Raw genomic sequence first — 21,368 nt, 5'->3', positions numbered from 1 at the left:
TCCGATTCCTGACCATCCAGGCAGTGTCAGACATGGGTTCCCTCTCCTGGCATAGGCCTCAAGTTATACCAGTCATTGGTTGACCACTCCCACAAGCTCTGAGCCACCATTGTCCCAGTACACCTTGCAGGCAGGACACATTGTGGGCCGAAGGTTTTGTGGCTGGGTTGCCTTGTCTGGTTACATAAGATGGCCAGTTCAGACTCCAACTCCATGACTTGCAGTCCTTGCTAGGGTCGCCCTCTTAGGTTCCAGGAGGTTTCCACCACAGTAGGTTTCCACATAACCTCCCCGAATGCCCTCCAATCCCAGTCATCTCTCCCAGTACTCTCTCCCTCTAGCCCTTCCCCCCTCCCCACCTGTTCTCTCCTATTCCCATCCCTACTTGCCCCCAGTCCACCTGTATAATCGATTGTATTTCCCCTTCCCGGGGAGATCCATGCATCCCCCTTGGAGCCCTCCTTGTCACTTAGCCCCTATGGGTCTGTGACTAGCAGGGTGATTATCCTTTACTTTGCAGCTAATATCCACTTACAAGTGAGTACATATCATGTTTGTCTTTCTGGGTCTGGGTTGCCTCGCGCAGGATGATTTTTTTCTAGTTCCATCCATTTTAGGCAAAATTTCTGTTGACAATTTATTAAAACTTCCTGAACAGTTCAGCCTTGGTATGAACAGTTCTAAAACTGTTATTGTGCATTTTAACACTAGTGAACAAAATTATATTTATATGTTAATATGCACAATTAGCACTAGAAGAGACATTGTTGCACTCATCTGTTGGTTGTTCTGGGACTGGCAGCAGTACTATTGAAGGGCATGGAAACTATATCTTGTGGACTACCCTTGTTCAAATGTGTGAAGATGTCCACAATGAGGAAAAATAATCATTATTTTAAAAATTACTCAAATTTTGTCATCATATATTAGGAATAGTAACATGCAATTGTATCCTTTCTTGGACGTTAAGGAACGGATTCCCCTTTCTGACATGAGTGTTTATTTCATGGGTTATATTCATATGAGAAAAAGAAAATCTTACATGGTAACTCTAAATTGTCCATAAAAACCTGTACATTTTATAATACAAGTTAATTTGTTAAATAAGTATACAAATAAAAAAATGAATTAAGCAGAATGTATGTTTTGTTTCCCTTATCCATGGCATGTGGTTTTTTTTAATACTTTCTAAACACCTCAGCCTTAATTCAAATTTTTAAAAATTATTATGTTTCACAGTAACCCTAGTAAAGAAAGTCAATTTCTCTGCCAATATGTGCAGCTAGCATTTGAAAGCAGATCCCTATATCCTTCACTCATATGTGCTGTCCAAAACAGGAGTCCTTGACCACATGTGGCTCTTTAAATCATAAAGAAAAATTTAGTGAAAAATAAACAAAATTTTAAAAATTCATGCTTCTAGTTTCTTGGTGCCACTGGCCACATTTTGAGTACTCAGTACTCAAGTAGCTAAAGATGGTTGCTGTCCAGCTCAGACACACAACTTCATCACAGCAGAAAGAGTTACAGGACAAAATGGTCAAAGCTCTTAGAGTCTTCCTGGTCCCTGTTGTCTGGTCAGGATGCTCCCTAGGCCATGACCCCCTACGCATCTCCCTATGTTTCCTTCCTTCCTCTTTTCTTGCCTTCATCCCTTCCCTGACCCTTCTGGTGCCAACAGGAGGCCTCTACTTTGCAATTCCTTCCAGTAAAGATGGTATTAATTAGCTTATTTGTCACTATGACAAAATTTCTGACATAAACTATTTAAAAGCAGGGCAAGTTTACTAAGCTCACAGTATCAGAGGTTTCAGATCGTCTTTGTGGGGAGGCTGTGACAGAGAAGTTCATTTCAAGGTGGACTTGAAGTAGGACAGGAGGTAGGGTAGAGGTAGGGTAGGGTTCTCTGGGATACATCCCTAGTAACTTTCTCCTCCAGCTCAGCTCTACTTCCAAAGGCTTGCAGAACATCTCCATCACAGTGCTGTGGGCTGAGGACCAAGCATTCTATAGATGGGCCTTTTTTGTTGTTGTTGTTGTTGTTGTTGTTTTGTTTTGTTTTTTTGTTTTTCGAGACAGGGTTTCTCTGTGTAGCTTTGGAGCTTGTCCTGGAACTCGCTCTATAGCCCAAGCTGGCCTCGAACTCACAGAGATCCGCCTGCCCCTGCCTCCCAAGAGCTGGGATTAAAGGCGTGCGCCACCACCACCCGGCTAGATGGGCCTTTGATAGGCAAATACTTGAAACCGTAGAAAGACTTTCCTGTCAAGTTAAATAGACTTAACAGCAGTTCGTGTTTAAGCAGCATGTGCATGGATGTATACAGCTGGTGCATTCTTTCTCCATGCACACATCTTGTAGAGTAGCTGAAGGCTTCTGCAGATGCCATGCACTTACAAAAAGCATTGACATTAAAGTGGAAGCTTTAGGCACCCTGGTGCCTAGAACCTCAGAGAACAGACCTAAAAATGCCTGCAGGGTACCTTTCAATTGCATGATTCTGTGGGTCTGTTCACCTACCCCAGCCTAGGGTTGCTAGGGTGATCTATCTCCTAGGAACCCTGGGCTATCTTAGGTGTTATCGTAAGAAATGAAACATCTGTGAGTTTGACAAGTTGTTTATGAAGAGGAGGAAAGGTTTGTTTTGCTTGTAACCATAAAAGCTGTTAGAGTTCAGGATGGGGTTTTGAGGCCAAATCCATTTATTCTTTGTCCGGAGCGGGGCCCCTGCCAAGGCATCACACAAACCACAAAGTAGAAATAACAACCAGGCTTTTAGTAAAAACTTGGCAATTATTTACCCTCCCTGTGTGTATAAGGCCCTGACAAAAACAAAACAATAGGAAATTTAAAAAAAAAAAATTAACAGGTAAATGAAGGTTGCGTCAGGAGTTATTGTTTCTGCAAAAAGCTCATAAGATAGGATTAAGCAGGCAAACAGACACTTGTTTGCTCTATGGTCCACTTACTGGGCAAGAGAAAAGTGGCCAGCTGATGAGCTCAATGGGCCAACCCTGCCTTGTCAAGAAATTTTCACTTTCTGTGTTCTAGTTTGATCTCTGTTGCTCTCTGACCAAAAGCAATTTAGAGGAGGAAAGGATTGGTTTGGTTTACACTTCAAGGTTGCAGTTCATCACTAAGGGAACTTAGGGCATGAACTCAAGGTAGAAATCCAGGAGGAACACTGCTGGCTGGCTTCTTCCCTTGCTCATGTTTAACTAGCTTTCTTTTTTATCATTCAGGACCATCTGCCTAAGGATGGTGACACCCACAGTGGGCTGGGCTTTTCTCCATCAATTAATAATTGAGATTATACCAGACAGACATGACAACAAGCCAATTTGACTTAAGAAATTCCTCAGTTGGGGCTTTTCTCCCAGATGATTTTAGGTTAACTAGTACATCCCTAGAAGGCCTTGCTATCTTAGCATGTCTAAGAAAAAGGGTTAAAAAAAAAAAGAACAGGGAGAGAGTTAGGCTTCAGATCTAAGTAATGTGCCATGTACAATGCTCTACATTCTGAACTCAAAAGCTTGCCCAACTTGGCTTCCTGGAAATATATACATGACTGAACTAAGCTGCATGTTCACAAAATTTAAATTGGTGGCTTTTCTCCAGTATTGTGTTTTTTATATTTTAATTATGGTTTTTTTTTGTTTGTTTGTTTGTTTTTTGTTGTTGTTGTTGTTTTGGTTTTTCAAGACAGGGTTTCCCTGTGTAGCTTTGCACCTTTCCTGGAACTCACTTGGTAGCCCAGGCTGGCCTTGAACTCACAGAGATCCGCCTGACCCTGCCTCCCGAGTGCTGGGATTAAAGGCGTGTGCCACCACCGCCCAGCTAATTATGTTTTATTACTCATCAAAGTAATCTGTGTACATTGTTTTGTTAAGTGATATGAAAATATTTATTAAAAGTAATAAAGCAGTTATTCACCTGGCATTCACTTGCCTCACGTCAAAGGCTACTATTTTCAATTCTTTCTACTTACATTTGGTAATAACTTGAGCATGAACTGATGAACACATGAATACATATATACATACATACATACAGTGTTCAGAGGTGTATTCAAAGGTATTAATGGTAAAACTGACTATAAGAATACACACATGTGCATATGGTACTGAACCTTCCTCTTGCTACCACTTTTCAAAAAAACTTGTCATGGAAATTTCAATCATATAAAAAAGTTAGAGAGTAACACTGTGAGACCTCTCCCGGGTATCCATCATTTGACACACAACAGTCAATGCCATCTTGTCTATAAATCTACTCAACTGCATTATTACGAAGCAATACAAGATATTCTCTCATTCTAACTTTAATATCTAATTGAATGTGTATCATTGAAAAATCTAGATTTTTTATCATAAATGATAAGCATACCACTGTGATACATCTAAATCTAACAATTACCCATAGATGTAACCAAATACAGTTATTTTTCCATATCCAGATAATTTTTATATTTATCCCCTAATTCTCTACAGTTGGCTCACACAAATCGGAATATAAATTGGTTACATATTTTTTATTATGTCATTTAATTATTTCTTTGGATCTACAGTTATTCAAAGCTAGGGGCATTTTTGTTCCCAGGAGACCTATCAATGTCTGGATATACTTTTGGTTGCCACAACTTGCCTGGGAAGGAGGCATCATCCCAACAAAGCAGAGGTGGGGCGCAGGGGGGGGGGGACCGCAAGGGTGCTAAAAACTAAAGCATATCCAGTCCAAAAGGCTACTTACTAGTCATTATGTTTAGAAATCCTGAGGTATGCAATACCGGATTCTGCCTCTTCTCCCCACTTCTCCCTCTCCCTGCCTCCAACTCTCTCTTAACATTTAGAGTTTCTCACATTCTGGAATCTATTGATTGCTTTCCCATTTTTATGTATAATGCATTCCTTCTTCCTCCAACTTTCTGTAAGTTTTGAATACAGGTGGACCATGCTAAAGTATTAAACAAATAGAGGGCACATGAAATACTAAAAGCTCAGTGAGAGCATGTGAATCCAGCAGCTGAGCCACAGATTACTGGAAACCGAAAACCCACAAAGACTTCATTTTTCTTCTTAGTCTAACCTCTCACTTTTACAGAACAAGATGAAACACAGCTTGACCAAGTTGACAAGAAGCTTTCTTGAATCTATATCTTTGACATTTGAGATAAGGGTCTATTTCTTGAGAAACACAGACTTAATCAGATTGAAGTTCAATAACATATTTCTGGCAGGAAAGTTCCTAGGTAGTGATGTGGACTTGCAGACAAGGCAGGTACTAACTGGTTGTTCATTTTGTGAGCAGTTACTGATGGTCCTTGCCTAAAGCTATTATTTCACCAGGGCCAGCTCATTGATGTTGTAAAAAGGCACATGGTTTTCAATGGAAATATTATTTAATGAAAATATTTTTATTTCTTTTACAGTAAAACCAATCATTACTTACCTTTATAATACAAAAATACATTCAGTTTTTTGTTTTAACTACAACACTAATATTCTAAAGTAACTCATCCAAAGCTCTAACTTTTATTTGCATTTGGGGGCATTATAAGTACATAATTAAATATACATATACTTACACACACATGCATGTCATATAACTATGTGATCCTTTTCATGTATGTGTGGTGCTAGAGAGTGAACCTGGGAACTTGTACATGCTAGGCAAGTGCTCTACCACTGAGCTATATCCAAAGCCTCATCATTTCCATTTTAATGTACAGTAAGAGTATTTACATGTTTAATATACATATATCTACTTTTCTGAATTATTACACCTAATCTAATAATTGTCTTTTTCATAAATTGGTTAAATTAGTATGAGAAAAATAAAATCTTGTTTTGGTTTAAGTGTATTTAATTAAACAAATTAATTTGATATAGTTATTGGCCATTTCCATTTCTTCTGCAAAATATCTACTCATATTCTCTGGCCCTTTTCCTATTGGGTTTTCATATTTTTATTAATTTATAGAGCCTTTTAAAAACTAGTTCTTTTTTATTTTTTTATTTTCTTATTTTCACAATTTTGTTTGTCATTGTAGCAGACTAGATATGACCAAAAATTCTTTCATTTTTCTGTCATTAAGACATAGACTGTGCCATCCCTCCATCTGAACATATGATTGCACCAACAGGAAACAGTGGAAATAAGGTCTGCTGGGTTCTGGGAGCAATCTTGAAGAGACTGAGAACTTTCTGTCTGTGGGAACATTTGCTCTCTATATCTAAACACCATACTGCAGCACAAACAGCCCTTATGGAGAGGGTCTCCTGGAAAGCTGATGCCCCCCAAAAGGTCGCAGTTGTTGGTAGGTGATAGATAGGACCAACTCCACAGCTGTGTCAGTGAGCCCTTTTGGAAATAAATCTTCCACCTGATGATATCAGTAATGATGGGCCCTACCCTGCTAAGCCCTACCCAAAGTACAGATTCATGAGCAAAGCTGTTTTTGAAAATACTACAAATTTGAACATGTTTTATCAAGTATTTTTGTAAGCCCAAATCAAATGCAGGTGTGCTAGTCCGTGATGTCGAATAGCCGAGGTCCAACAGTGAAAGATTCGAGGAGTTCGTAGCTCTCCACCATTTACACTAATGGTTCCACCAGATTGTGCAGCAAAGTAGCCCTCCAGAGGACCATTCTGACCAGAAACTATTAAAAGAGAAAGATGTATTTTCTACTGATTCACAACAGAGGAAGGAAGCCACAGGACAAGGAACAAACAGCAAAGGCTCCGTGGTAACTGAATGTGACTCACTGGTACTGTTTGTAATCACTTGTGTGCCAACCAACACATTGGGAGTTAGGGGACACTTTCGGTTAGCAGACGCTTGCATTACCAGATGAGGCATGAAAACGCAAACATCAGGTCACTTTAAAAAAGGATTATTTTACCAGGGTGAAGTATCGAGAAGTGGAATAAGTTGCCTACTCTGGCTGTTCTAAGGGGCACAGCCTCAAATCTAATCCAGCACTTGCAGACAGCGTTGAATCCCAATTCAGACTACCTTAGTAGAAACTTCTCTCTCCTGAAGTTTGAGGAAGCATAAAAAAAAGATCACTTAATATGTCATTCTGTTATTTTTGACTCAATTCCAGTCCACAATGAAGAACTGCTTGGCAAAAGAGAAGTGGTGGAAACATGTTCAGAAGTCATGAACGCTCCCTGGAGAATTGGTAGATTCCAGGACTAGCACAGGGAAAATACACAAAGAGGCTGCATTGTCTCTCAGGGGTGGAAAGTTAAGGACATTCTTAAAAGTAAAAATGCAACAATGTTGAAAGGTCAAGAGAGCCCAAAAGAGCATCCACAGATCAGAAAAATTTCAGAAATTCAATAAGGGTGATATTAGATTATATTTCTGATAACAAAATTAACATCCATTCATTATTAAATAGACAACCCTTCCTAATAGAAGTATTTTACTTAATGCATAGAGAATAGCTATTGGACAGACACAGTAATAGTTTTTGAAGGTAAGATCCACAGAAGGAAGTTAAAATTAGTGGGTAAAAATTTAAACAGAGATAATATATTTGTATATCTAAAATTATCTTTCTTAAAGTATTGAGTAATGAAAAGGAGAAATGGAAACTTGAATGTGCAGACTCTGGCAGACATCATTTCATGAAGCAATCAAAACACCACCAATAAGATACACAGAAACAATACGTATACTGGCATGAAAGACTGAAAAGGACCCATACATCCATGGCATACTTTGAAATGCTGGATAACCACAAGTCAGTCTTAAAACAAATGCATCTTGAGGGGTCTTCCACAAAAATAACCGGTGCTTTGAAAGCATCCAAATCATGAAAGAAAAAGAAAAACTAAAGATATATGACAAAATGAATACAATGTTTGAAAAGAGGAAAAATCCAGTTGTTTTTTTTTTTTCTACTTACGTACATGCAATGCTTACAATCCAATCTAAAACAACAGATGTGGAAGCTGTTCCTTGTACAACAAGCAGTTCTCCATGGGCCCCAACTACATGCCCTGTGATTCAGTTCGACTCCAAGAAAATTTACCTGACCTCAGAGTCAGATCCCACAGGTTAAAAGTTTAGTCAAACAATACCACCCCTCCCATCAAATGACAACTAGAAGTAGTAAGTTGTCCCCTACCCCTGTGATAAGTCAGGGTATCCATGACTCCCTTCTTAGATTCAATGACTTTGGTAAGGCAGCTCTCGTGGCTTAGGAAAACACTTGCTCTGTTTTCTGTATTAACATAGGATATAATAAAGGATGCAGAGGAATACTCAGACAGAAAGGAGCACATGACAAGATATGTGTGACAGGGCAGCGGACATTTATGTTCTTTCCAGGTGTACCACATTCCAGGTACCTGTTCAACATTCTGAAGGTTCTCCAAACTCTATTAATTTGGGGGTTTGTGGAGGCTTTATTAAGAAATTATGATTAACTACACCATTGATCTTTGGTGATCACCTCACTCTTCAGCCTTTCTCCCTGTCCCCCACCCCCATCGCCACAGAGGTTGGAGGATGAATGCAGTTGAAAGTTCCAACCTTCTAATTGCGAGCCTAACTCCCTGGAACCTGGTTACTGTCTTGAGACTATCCAGCAGCACAGCAAGGAACACCTCATTAAAACAAAAGGTGCCTCTGTCACACACACACACACACACACACACAAAAAAAAAAAAAAAAAAAAAAAAAAAAAAAAACCAAGGGGCTTTCCCAAGGGATCTGCAAGTCACACTTGGAAACTTGAAATAGTCAGGACAACTTCCTGTTCTGTCTCAGACATGGATCTTAGTGTCATGTCTTTGGATGTGTGTGTTTAACTCTGAGTACCTGTAGAGGCAGGAAACTAGAAAAGGCCACTGAATGGGGAACGTCTTAAGGGAGGGGGATAGAAGCATAAGTATTATGGGAACAGGGAGGAAAATGATGGGAGCAGAAAATTTAAACAGGGATGTTCAAATGCTATGGGACTGCACAGAACTGGATCTGTCAACAGTCAATTATCGAGGCTCAGAAGACTGTACCTCTGCTGGATTTTTAGAACGCCAGCCGTCATCTTTACCATCTTTGGCTGCATATCCACTGGTGAACCCATCAAGACTCCACCTATGGTCACACAGATGACCTTGGTTAAATTCGTTGGGCCTCAAACCAAACAAAAAGACAAGAATGTGGGAAAGGGCACAGGGTTAATAGGGAGGGAGATGAGAGTAGGTGAGGGTTACTGTAATCAGAATTTATCATATACATTATGAAATTGGGGTCACAGACCAAATATTAGAAGATCCTCTTAGCGCCCCTGTAAGAATTTTCGGTTTGTGCAATACTGGCACAAACATTGCGGGAGTAACCAATTATCGTCTGATGGATTTAAGGCCCACTCACTCCATGAGATGAAGCCCATGCCTGACACCGCTCAGGTGGCCAAGAACCTGAGACCAGATCGGTCAGGGACCTAGGAGAAATACTATTGTTCTGCCAAAGGAACACAGCAATAAAATAACTACTAATAACATCCTGCTACACTCAGAAATCAGCGTCTTGCTCAGCCGTCATCAGAGAAGCTTCCTCATGCAGTAGATGGGAACAAAGACAGAGGCCCACAACTGGACAATGTGCCGAGAACGAGAGACCTTGAAACACTCTGTACTAAATGGAGATGTCGGGCTGGAGGGATAGCTCAGCCGTTAAAGGCTAGGCTCACAACCAAAAAATATAAATGGAGATGTCCTCAACACATGCCTCCCTTCAGGCTCAGGAAACTGTGGAGGAGTGGGTAGAGAGATTGTAAGAGCCAGAAGGGATGGATGATGATACCAGGGAAAGAGTGTCTTCCAGACACAACAGGACTGATGCACTATGAGCTCACAGAGACTCTGGCAGCACACACAGGGCCTGCGCATGTCCACACGGCTGACAGGGGTGTGTGAACGTGAGCTCCCATCCCAAACCAAGAAGCTATCTCTAACTGACTACTGCTCACAAGGGAAAAAGTTTTCACTCCAAGGGAGTCTTCCTGGGTGTTCCCCAAAACACACTTAGAGCCAGGCCCGTGCCCAGCAGTAGACGACCAACACAGAGTGAACTCAATCGATGTAATTTTGAATATTTTTTTGTTTTGTTTTGTTTTATATTGCTTTGTTTGGGCTTTTTTTTTTAATGTTTTTTTTTTGCTTGTATATTATTGTTTCTGATATTGTGGTTTTGTTTGTGTATGTATGTGTTTCTTGTGCTTTTTCTTTCTTTGTTTTTGTTGTTGTTTGTTTATTTTAATGTTTTATTTCCCTTTGTCCATTCTCTAAAGAAAGAGCGAAAGAAAGCATGGAGTTGGAAGGGTGGGGAGGTGAGGAGGATCTGGGAGGAGGTAAGACAGGGGAAATCGTGATACATATTGCATGAAAAATTTATTTTCAACTGAAAAAGTACAAAAAATAATTTCAGAGTTCTATGACAGGAAATAAGAGGATATGTATATACAATTTTACATAAAGGCACCATGCATCAGCCTATAGACAAATACATTAGTGGGAAAGCTAGTAAAATTTCAATACATGATGTAATTAGTAGTACTTTAATTTCAAAGTAAACATTAATTTTTAACATTTCTGAGCTGTTATGTCAGATGTTAACGGGAAAGTTGAATGAAGAATGGGGGGTGTGAAATTATTGGACTATTTTTGAAATTCTTCTGCGTATCTAAAACGGTCTCAAAATGAAGACTTTTTTTTTTTAACGTGTTGATGATCACATCTTGGAAGTGCCAGGACAGGAAGAATAGAACACTGGCTACAGTTAACTCACATCAGCCACTGGGAATATGTCTGCAGAGTAGGGACAGACGTGACCTCACACCCAGAGACCCTAAAGGGAAAGTGACTAAACAAAAACAGTGGACAGCAAGGGAATCAGCATGACCCTCTGAGGCCGCTGAGTCAGCTTCCGGTGAGTCACATTCCGGCCTCTTCCTGCGCCCTACAGCCATCGGTTATCCAATCCCATCAATCTGAACTGTCTGCCTGCTCCTGTGCAGGACTCTGGTTCCGCCTCTTCCTCCTGACTCATCATTGCTCCTGCAGGAGCCTTCTGGAGTCCAACACGTCCTAAGTGGGTCACAGGATTCCAGTCATTTACCTCCTCTCTTCCATCACCTTCCACCTCATTTTATTCAGACGACATCCAAATTCCTTAGTTGAACACGGTAAGTCCCTTACTAATGCTGAGCCACTCCTAAACGCGGTCCTTATCTTGTCACACTCCTCCAAGAAGCCAGTTCCCTGCTGCAGCTTCGGGAACAGTCATGAATTCCAGAGCATACCCTCTCCTGACCTCTGTTCCACCAAGTCTTTCTACCTTGGTAGCACCTTTCTCTGTCCTACAAACTCTGCATCCTGGTTTTTTCTGTTTTCAACGGACTTCCTTGACTGTTCAGAGCATTCCTACTCTGTCCATCAGGGTCTGCAAGGATAATTAACACTGCCCTGCCCATATACTCCCCTAGGAGATTGTGAATGCAGTTATTGAACATATACCACATGACACGTGGCTTGTGGAATATAACTCATGAGACTAATTCACTTACTAGCGTGTAAATCCTTTGATGACAAAGCGGTATCTTAATCATCTGAGAATTCCAAGCCCTGGTTCAAGACTCGGCTCTTAGGGGTCAGTCACCACGCCTGGTGAAGTTGAACTAAGTGAAAACATGATATATGAGATTCCCAGAGCCGCAAAGGGAGCCAGAGTTAAAGAAGACACACAGCTATGTGTGTTCCTATTAAATCTGAACTTTTAAATCGCACAAAATACCAGAGAGAAATAAAATAGCCAATGATTCTAGACGAACATCCAGGAGCATGTATGCTCAAGTACACAAACTCAAAAATGCTTGTGAAAGAAGCATTACTAGCTTGAGCCAAAGCTTGTTACGGGCGACAGAAAATGCACTGTTAGCTACACTAGCTTCAAGAAGAGAAAGGCAAAGACCAGGCTCTGAGAAAGATAAAACTATAATACCAAGAATGAAATATACAGCACCAAATTATCTAGCCTTCATTTTGCTTAATGTTTTTTTTTTCTATCAAGAAGAAGGATGTTCATAATGAAAGATTCAGATAAACCTTGTTAGAGGAAAGGAAACCAATTTGCTTTGAAAGAAATTTTATCACCAGATTCAATTATCCCAGGGTATGAAAACAACTTGCTGACATAAACTGATTACATGAGATTACTGTCAGCCATGTATCACAAATTATGAGGGATGAAATTCTTGCTGATATAAACTGATTACATGAGATTATTGTCAGCTATGTATCCCAAATTATGAGGGATGAAATTGTAGAAAGGTCTAGAGGTGAAAACTTGCAATTAAAAACAAAGTGAGCAGGAGGAGGGAAGAGAGTGGGGTCTGTGGTTGGTATGTAAAATGAATAAAAAAAAAATTCGTAATAATAAGAATATTAAAAATAAAAGACTGGGTAAAAAGTGGGCAAGAAACCCAGGTATTTCAGAAATGATGATTCTCTTAAACTAATACTGAGCTCCCACTAGACTATATGAGTTATCTGATAAGTAATTTGTCTTACATTATAAACCTGCATTGTCCAATACAGCAACCACTATTGACATCCCATTGTTCAAAATTATATGATTTTGTGGATTAAAAAATATTACTGGGTTATACTAGCCTTATTTTCACCACTTGTTTCATATGATATATATATGTATATATATATATCACTTGTGTGTATATATATATCAATCATATGATATATATATATATATCACTAGTGTGTATGATATTGAATAGCTCAGAAAATAGAATATTTCCATCATTGCAAAAAGTTCCATCTAGTAATGTTGTTAAAAAAAAAACAAACTAATGATTAGTGAAGGGGACTCCCATACAGCAGAGGATTCCTTTCAGACCCTGGATTAGGCACAAACCACACCCAAACACCTGTTTCCACTGAGGGATCCTTTATTAAGTGGGGAAGAAAAGTTAAAGTGGTATTGAGTTGTTTGTGTCTGCTTTATTCACAGCTACCACACATTGAAGGTAGTCAAGATACCCTCCAGGGGAGAACAGATAAATAATTTATGAACAACGGAATATCCATCAGTAATAAAAGCAAATACACTAACAAAGACGTAGGGGACTCTCAACTGCATATTGCTAAGTGAGAGAAGCAAGCCATAAAGGTGTATACAAGTCCACGCAAATGTATGCCGTTCTCGAAAAAGTAAAACTATAGAAGCAGTGAAAAGATGTTTGGCTGCCTGAGGTTTGAAGAGGGAAGTGGATAGGTGGGGCTGCAAACAACCACTGGGCAGTTCTATTTCTCTTTATGACATTTTAGAGGTAGATTTTTATCATTGCATAGTTGCCGTTACTCATAAGTACAACATACTAAAGGAAATGATGTAAGTGTCGCTTCTACTTGATAATGATGCTAACATTTGTCATTGGTTGTAACAGGTGCCCACTTTTGGATGGTTTGATGACCGTCTGTGGGGAGTTATATATGTGTTTGAAGGGAGTAGATGATAAATCTGTTGTCTGTTGGCTAGAGTCTGAAACTAATCTTTAAAGAACAAAGTGAGTTATCTTTGTTTAAAAGATAATAATTTTTTTAAATTTCCTTACTTGTCCCTATAAGTAAAAATTGGGAGAAAAAAGAGTGAGATCCTGTCGTTCACAGCAAAATGGATGAGGGAGCACATCCCGTTAATAAAATATGCCAGACTTAGGAAGAAAAGTACTGCATGTCCCCTCTCCTGTGTCGAAACTAAAGCAGAAACAACGTGAATATAGATTAGTGGTGACTGGAGTGTGGGAAGGGACAGGGAGCTGAGGAGAGGAATCCAGATAAGTGCCAATGGGCAGCTGAAGGAACGGCCTTTCACATTGCGCAGCATGGCAGGGTCTCACAACAACCTTGTGTATTTTGTGATGATCCAAGGAGAGGAGGTAATGGTAAGAAGAAAAAAGGTTGATTACCCTGATTTGGTCAGTGCAGATTGTGTAAAGGGATTGAAATACCCCGGTGAACCCTATTAGTAAGGACAGTAAGCACACAGATGGACAAAATAAAGATAATCTTGAAAAGTAAACGCTGAGAGAATAACTGTAAAGAAAATTAAAGGAGAACTGTTTGGATGACAAAGAAAACTGCATTCCTAACCTTGATGTTCCATCTCACCTCTTGTTTCTATCATTTTTTTTTCATTCAACAACTTTTGTTTGTATTTTTTTTTTTTTTTTTTTTTTTTTTTTTTTTTTAGTTACTTTTAAATCTGAGGGATTCGAGCTTCTGGGAATATGGTCGCCAGCCAGCAGAATGTTCGAGGAAGCAGAAGAAATTTGAAGTATCTTTTTAAAGCTTTGATTCTCCTTTATTTTATTCATTTTTTTTTTGTGTGTGTGTACCTGCTTACCTGTATGTATACCACATTCATGCAATATTCATGGAACCCAGAAAAGGATGTGAGATTCCCTGGAACTGGAGTTACAGGCTATTGTGAACTGCAGGATGTGGGTGTTGGGAGCCTAACCTGGGTCCCCTGTACAAGCTGCAAATGCTCCCAAATACCGAACCATCCATCTCTCCAGACCCTTTCATTGCTCTATAAATAAATAAATAACAACTAAAAATCATTTTTATAACACAGTGTATAAATAAGTATTAAAAAACAAAATCACAGAAAAAAGTTATAGACATCAAGTGCATCAAAATTTGCATCCAGACTCACCAGTGCCCAAACAAGACAAATTCACATTGCTCTCAAAATGCTCTCATGGAAAAAGTAGAGGAATGCCAGTTCAGTATGTGCCCAAACTCTGTACTCTGGAAGTCCACCAACGAATAAGGTACAGCTGTTTCTTCAGAGAGCTGGTCATTTCCTAGCTCTCTGGGGGACCACAAGCCCAGTCCTGTCCCAGCACAAAAATAGTTACCTGTGGTGGGAGGTAAATAGGAATAACTTCCTGTACTAAGGGTTTCCCAGGGTTCACTCTTAGGTATTGTTTCTCAAACGTACAGGAAAACATACCTGAAAGTAGGTGAGGGAAAGGGCAGAGGACCTGGGTGGAGCAGAGGTCCCAGAGAGAAGAGAAAGTAGACAGGATCGAAGTATAGCATATGCACTTACAGAAATGTCACTGTGAAACCAAAAGCTTGTGCAACTTACATTCTAATAATTACAATTGGAGAAATGAGCACCAGTGGTGTGGTGGTTTAAAAGAAAATGGCCCCCAAAGGGAGTAAGGGAGTGGCACTATTAGGAGGTGTGGCCTGTGGAGGCGGGCATTGGGCTCTCATACACGTTCAAGCAGCACCCAGCGTCTCAATCCACTTTCTGTTGTCTGCAAGATGTAGAACTCTGAGCTACCTCTCCAGCACCATGTCTACCTACACACCGCCATGTCCCCACCATGATGATAATGGGCTAAACCTCTGAAATGGTAAGCGGCCACCTCAGTTCAATGTTTTCCTTTATAAGAGTTGGTGTGGTCATGGTGCCTCTTCACACCAATAGAAACCCTAACTAAGACATGTGATTTCTAGCCTGGGACCTGGTTCATAACTCCAAGGATGAGGAGGGTAATTTAAAGGGAGTCAGTGTCCCAGATCAAGGGCCTGTCTGAAAACATGCTCCATTTTCAGAAGGTTCTGCTTACTCATACCTATTGATTACATCCATTTATAGCGTTCTAAAAGCAATTTTAAGTGAAATATAACACATCAAAAAAAAAACCTAGTTCTTGGACTTGAGAGATGGCTCAGAAGGTAAAGGCACTTGCTATCAAGGCTGATGACCTGAGGTCAATCCCCAGAACCCACATGGTGGAAGGGGAGAACCAAATTCTGCAGGTTTCCTCTGACTTCTACATATGTGCTATGGTCTGAGCATGCGCATGTGAACTTCACACATAATCACACGTACAGACACACTCACACAGTCACTCACACATATACATACAATCACACATACTCACACAGAGAGAGAAGTGGATGTAAAATAAAAATCATACTCCATACTGTCATGATTCTGTAGAAAGGTACGCACTTTAAATCTCGAATGAACTTAGCCTCTTATGTGACTATTGGAATTTTTGAGATTTGTATTTTCTTTACACTTGATTTATGGGATTCATATTCTCTCAACACATAGAATTAGTTTACAGAAATACTGTAAAAGCTGAGTCAGCATACCTGCCTAATAAATCAGCCAGATAATAAGAAAATGTCATTCATAGAACTTTTGCATCCAGGAATGATACAGAATTATGACTAGGCTCACACTGGGATTTATTGGATTTGATTTACGATTTGTTTTGTTTGTGATGGTAGTGATTTGATTTTTGTTTGGTTTGGTTTGTTGATATGGGAAACTTTCAGACAGGAACATAAGACTAGAAGGAGCATTTGCCCAGTTCTTATAGAGAATTGTCAGGCAAGGTGAGAAAACAAAGTTGCCAGGATCTCCTCAAGGCTAAGTGCAGGACATGGCACTTCTGACAGAGAAGGGATTGTTGATAAAATGTGATCAATGTTCCCAGCCACTCCCTCTTTCACTGGGGAATCCTGAAGACTTTCAGTCATGAATATGCACACAGAATCACAAGCTCACCTTGCTCCAGCCAAGCCCTGCAGCTGGCTTTGTGCTGAGATCTCCACAAATCCTGTAAACACAGCAGGGTTTGCATGTTACACACAGCAGTGGTAAGAACAGCCTGGTTCAATAACAGCAAATACACAGTAGATCTGGTATTTGCTATGTACTTGGTGCAGCTATTTCTCACTACCCAGCAATTAAAAGAAATGTCTCTTTCCTCCAAGACTCTTAAGTTCTATTGGAGAAAATCAAGAATTATGAGAAAAAATGAAGAAACCACCATCAACTACAGGCAAAAGGCTCTGATGCAAACCACCAAAAGTGCCTTTCTGTTTGCAGAGACTCCAGCACAATGTCTTCCAGTTTGCAGGATTCGGGTATCTATGCAACTGATGGAAGGCTTGACCTGGGTTTGTGAGATGAAAGGTTATTTTTGAGACGCACCCTCAAATTCAGGTTTCCATTTAGAAGTGTTTTTATGAAGCAAAGGGTGAGTTTCTGCACTTGCGAGGCTATTTAGCTGTACATCTCCATCACCCTTGTTTCCACAGAGAGCAGTAAACAAATTGAAATTGCAAGAGCCTTACAGCTACCCTGCCGATCGACCTGTGGAAATCAAGGACCTTAACCCAGCTCTTTAATCTAAATTAGTTATATGTAAAGTGTAGAAAATACCTACCTTACCATCTAAAGATAACGTGAGATAATTTAATGAACATCTCTACTTGGGTGACTGACACAGAGTGATGGCTTTTGAAATAGAACTACCATAATTTTTATAATAAATTTTCATACAATATATTTTAATCATGTTTCTCCCTCCCCCAATTCATTCCAGATTCTCCCTACAACTTTATGTTCTTTATTCTTTCTCTCTCTTTTAAAAATTAACTAAAAAAAAAAAAAAAGATACACACATACATGAACTTACACAAAAACAAAAATCAAAACAAGCAAGCAAAAGACCAGTAAGACAAAAATAAAAATGTCAAAGTGGGCAAAATGAAACAAAAAAAATATTAAAATACCATTGAGCTTGTTTTGTGTTAGCTCACTACTCCCGGGCATGGGGCCTGAGCTGACATGTGGTTGATATGATATACCCAGTGAGACTTGATTGGAGAAAAATGATTTTCTCCTTTACCAGAGGGTATCCATGGCAGACAGCTTCTAGATGAGGGGTGGGACACTGTATCCACTCTCTGTCTTGTGCTGCGATCTGTCTGGCTTGAACCTGTGCAGATCTTGTGCATGTAGTCAGTCTCTTATCAGTGTTCTGTTGAGAAAGTCTTTTCTTGCGCCAATGAGTCAAGCCTATTCCCCATCATCTTTTCTATTGGATTATTTGTATATGGTCTTCTGTTCAGGTCTTTGATCCATTTGGAGTTGAGTTTTGTACAGGGTGGTAGGTATGGATCTATTTTCATTCTTCTGCATGAAGACATCCAGTTTGACCAGCACCCTTTATTTGAAGATACTGTCTTTTCTCCAGCATGTATCTCTTGTTTCTTTGTTAAAAATCTTGTTTCTTTGCTCATAAATGTATAGACTTAAGTCTGTGTCTTCGTTCAATTCCATTTATCAACATATCTTTTTTATGTCAATACCATGCTGATTTTATTATTATAGCTTTGTAGTACATTTTCGAGTTTGAGGATGGTGATACCTCCAGCAGTTCTTTTATTATTAAAGATTGTTTTAACAATCCTGGGATTTTTGTTTCCATATGAAGTTGAAGTTTGTTTTTTCCACTTTCTGTAAAGAATTGTTTTGCAATTTTTATTGGGATTGCATTGAATCTGTAGATTGCTTTTGGTAAGATGACCATTTTCACTGTATTAATCTGTCCAATGCAAGAGTATGAGAGATCTTTCCATCTTCTGATGTCTTCTTCAGTGCCTTTTAAAGTTTTATGATGCAATGCTATTATTATTGTTTTAATGACTTGCTATTTCCTCATAAATATTCTGTCATATTATCCACCAAGTTATGCCAATAGATGCAAATAGTTTTCTGGTAGCCACAGAGATGTGATAATGCAGTATGGAAACTAACTTGAAAGAACTATTGGAACTCATGCATCTGAATGTGCTCACATTATCACCCCAGAAGAACTATATTAATTTATTGTCTGCTCAATATTCCAAAATAATGCAAGTGCCTTCTAAAGCTGACTGAGTAGTCATCACTAAAATTTTGTAAGCCTCCCCTAAGAATGCTAAAATGTTATGCCTCCCTGAAGCAGGACAAGGTTACTGACAAGCAAAGCAGTATTAGTTAAGAGTTCTCCAGATAGACAAAAAAAAAATGGAACACCGATAATGGAGAAAGAGAGAAAGAGTATAAATTTATTTTTAGGATAATTGGCTCACATTATGGATGCCCAGTTGTCCTACCATAGGTCATCTGCATAATATAGAACCAGAGAATTGCATAGCATGGGCTCTACCCAAATCTGGAAACCAAGATTTAATTTTCAGTTTGGGCCAAAGCACCGAGAGCCCCCAAGAGGCTGCTGGGTCAAGTCCAAAGGGCAACCAAGCATCCCTCAATAGTGATAAATTGTCATCTAGAATTAGCTATCATAGCTCAGTTCATTTAAAAGCATCCAAATCAGCCGTCCCAATCACCTGCCCATCAGCCAGAGTATTGTACGGAAAGACTATCACCCACACTTCACAGGTCCTCCGGTGTGAGCAAGATGTTATTACTTATTATTGCTATTTTGCCTAACTAGATTTGTCATTGTTGCTGTTGTTTGGCTTTTGGGTTTGTTTTTGTTTGTTTTTGCCTAAACTACACATATGAAAGTAGAAAGTGAACAAAAAGAAGACTTTAACGTTTGTACATGTAAACATCTAAGACCTAAGATGCTTTCTTCCCCAGCTTTCTGTCTCTGCCTCCTAACACCTAAGTGGCTGCTGGAAACAGATGCCAGCGAGTCACCTTTCTAAACATGCCTCAAAAGGTGACAGGTAGAGAAAAGAATTAAATAGAGAGGGAAAAGGATCAAGCAGATAAGACCCACCTAAAGGACTGAAGAGGCTGTTCACAGCAAAATGCTATTTCGTTCACCGTGAACATCTTCCTGGGAGGCAGGAAAAATCATCAGCTAAGAGGATTTTCGTCTTCTAGAGGTGAAGAGAGAGTGGTTAATCTTAGTTCACTGCAACGAAATGTACAGATTGTCTGAGACACAGGGAAGCCATCACCAGTGCCTCGATAGAACGTACAGATGAGAACATAGTCCAGAAAGCTAAGCCACCTTCCAAAGAAGCAAAGATTTGGGGATGAGGAATGTGCTGTTTTCCCCTTGAAACAAAGCCTTAAAGCACCATGAGCCATGGGTACTTAAACTTTTATTTCCAGATTAAGGAAGATGAGCTGTTGGCTGATCACTAAAGCTTATCAAAAGAAGGCCAGAAAAATGATGAAGTGTTGGCCTCCCAAACTCTGCCTTGAGTAGCTGCAAGCTAGAAACAGCAACCTGGTTTTTCTCCACTTGATGGATGGAGGTTACAGCATCTGTAGCAGTCCAGGCAGCTGGGAGGGTACGATCCGTGGGAGCTGGCAACAACTCACAAAAGAGGTCTTGGAGAGCTGACATTCTAATTATCGTTCATTTTTTTTTTTATCTTGCTTTGTTTTGATTACTGACATGTGTGCTCCGATGATTGGTGACACTTTAGAAAATATGGAAAGAAGTAAGTTTTTCACCAACCAAAGAAAAAACAAAATGTTTATAACCAACACTGAACTCACTTCCCACAAAAAGACTTGAAGGAGAATCAGAGATTCTACTAAAGTCCATTAATTCATATACAGAACTTCCTGCCCCCCAAATCACTTTAAAAGCTTGAGAGAATATATGACCTCTAAAATATGTCTGAATAAACAAGAATGGGGATAAAATGGGACCAAGATAGAGCTTTTTGAGAAGAAAGTAATAGGGCTGGAGAGATGGCTCAGCAGTTAAGAAGAGTACTGGCTGCATTTCCAGAGGACCCAGGTTCAATTCCCATCACACACATGGCAACCCACGACTGCCTGTAACTCCAGTTACAGAGGACCTGGCACCCTCACACAGACACACATGCAGGCAAAACACCAATGCATATGAAGTTTAGAAAAATTAAATTAAAAAACATTTATAGAAAATCAAAAAAGAAAAGTAAGTATAAAAGTATTTGTAGGCACTGGTAAGACGGCACTACAGAATCTAGGATGGGCTACTGAGGGATTTTGACATTGCTGACTATACTAGAGACTTGAAGAAAATGTTGAATTACTCTTTTAACAGAATATTTTTATTAATTCTTTGAGAAGTTAATATATTTTTATCATATTCAACCCTACTCCCCCCTCTCCCTTCTCCCAGATACACCACACCTCTTTACCCCCCTCCCAATTTCTGTATCCTCTTTTTATTTTTTTAAATAACCTACTGAGTCTAGGTTGTACTAACCATATACTCCTAGGTGTGGGGCCATCCACTGGAATGTGGTTGATCCACTAGGGACACTTAAAAAAATTGACTCTCCATCCCCTGAAGCTATCAACTATCAATAATAGGTCCTTAGTGGTGGAGATCATGAGCTGCTTATTAAGCAAAAAATTAAATGTCAGGATGGAGAGATGTCTCCACTGGTAAATGTCTGAGACACAACATAAAGATCCCAAGCACACACATATAAAATTCAGTTGCAGCAGCATACACCTGCAACCTCAGCCTTGGGGAAGTAGAGAAAGG

This window comes from Peromyscus leucopus, chromosome 12 (assembly GCF_004664715.2).
Source record: "Peromyscus leucopus breed LL Stock chromosome 12, UCI_PerLeu_2.1, whole genome shotgun sequence".
Lineage (NCBI taxonomy): Eukaryota > Metazoa > Chordata > Mammalia > Rodentia > Cricetidae > Peromyscus > Peromyscus leucopus.
Note: the sequence above shows the minus strand (reverse complement) of the source record.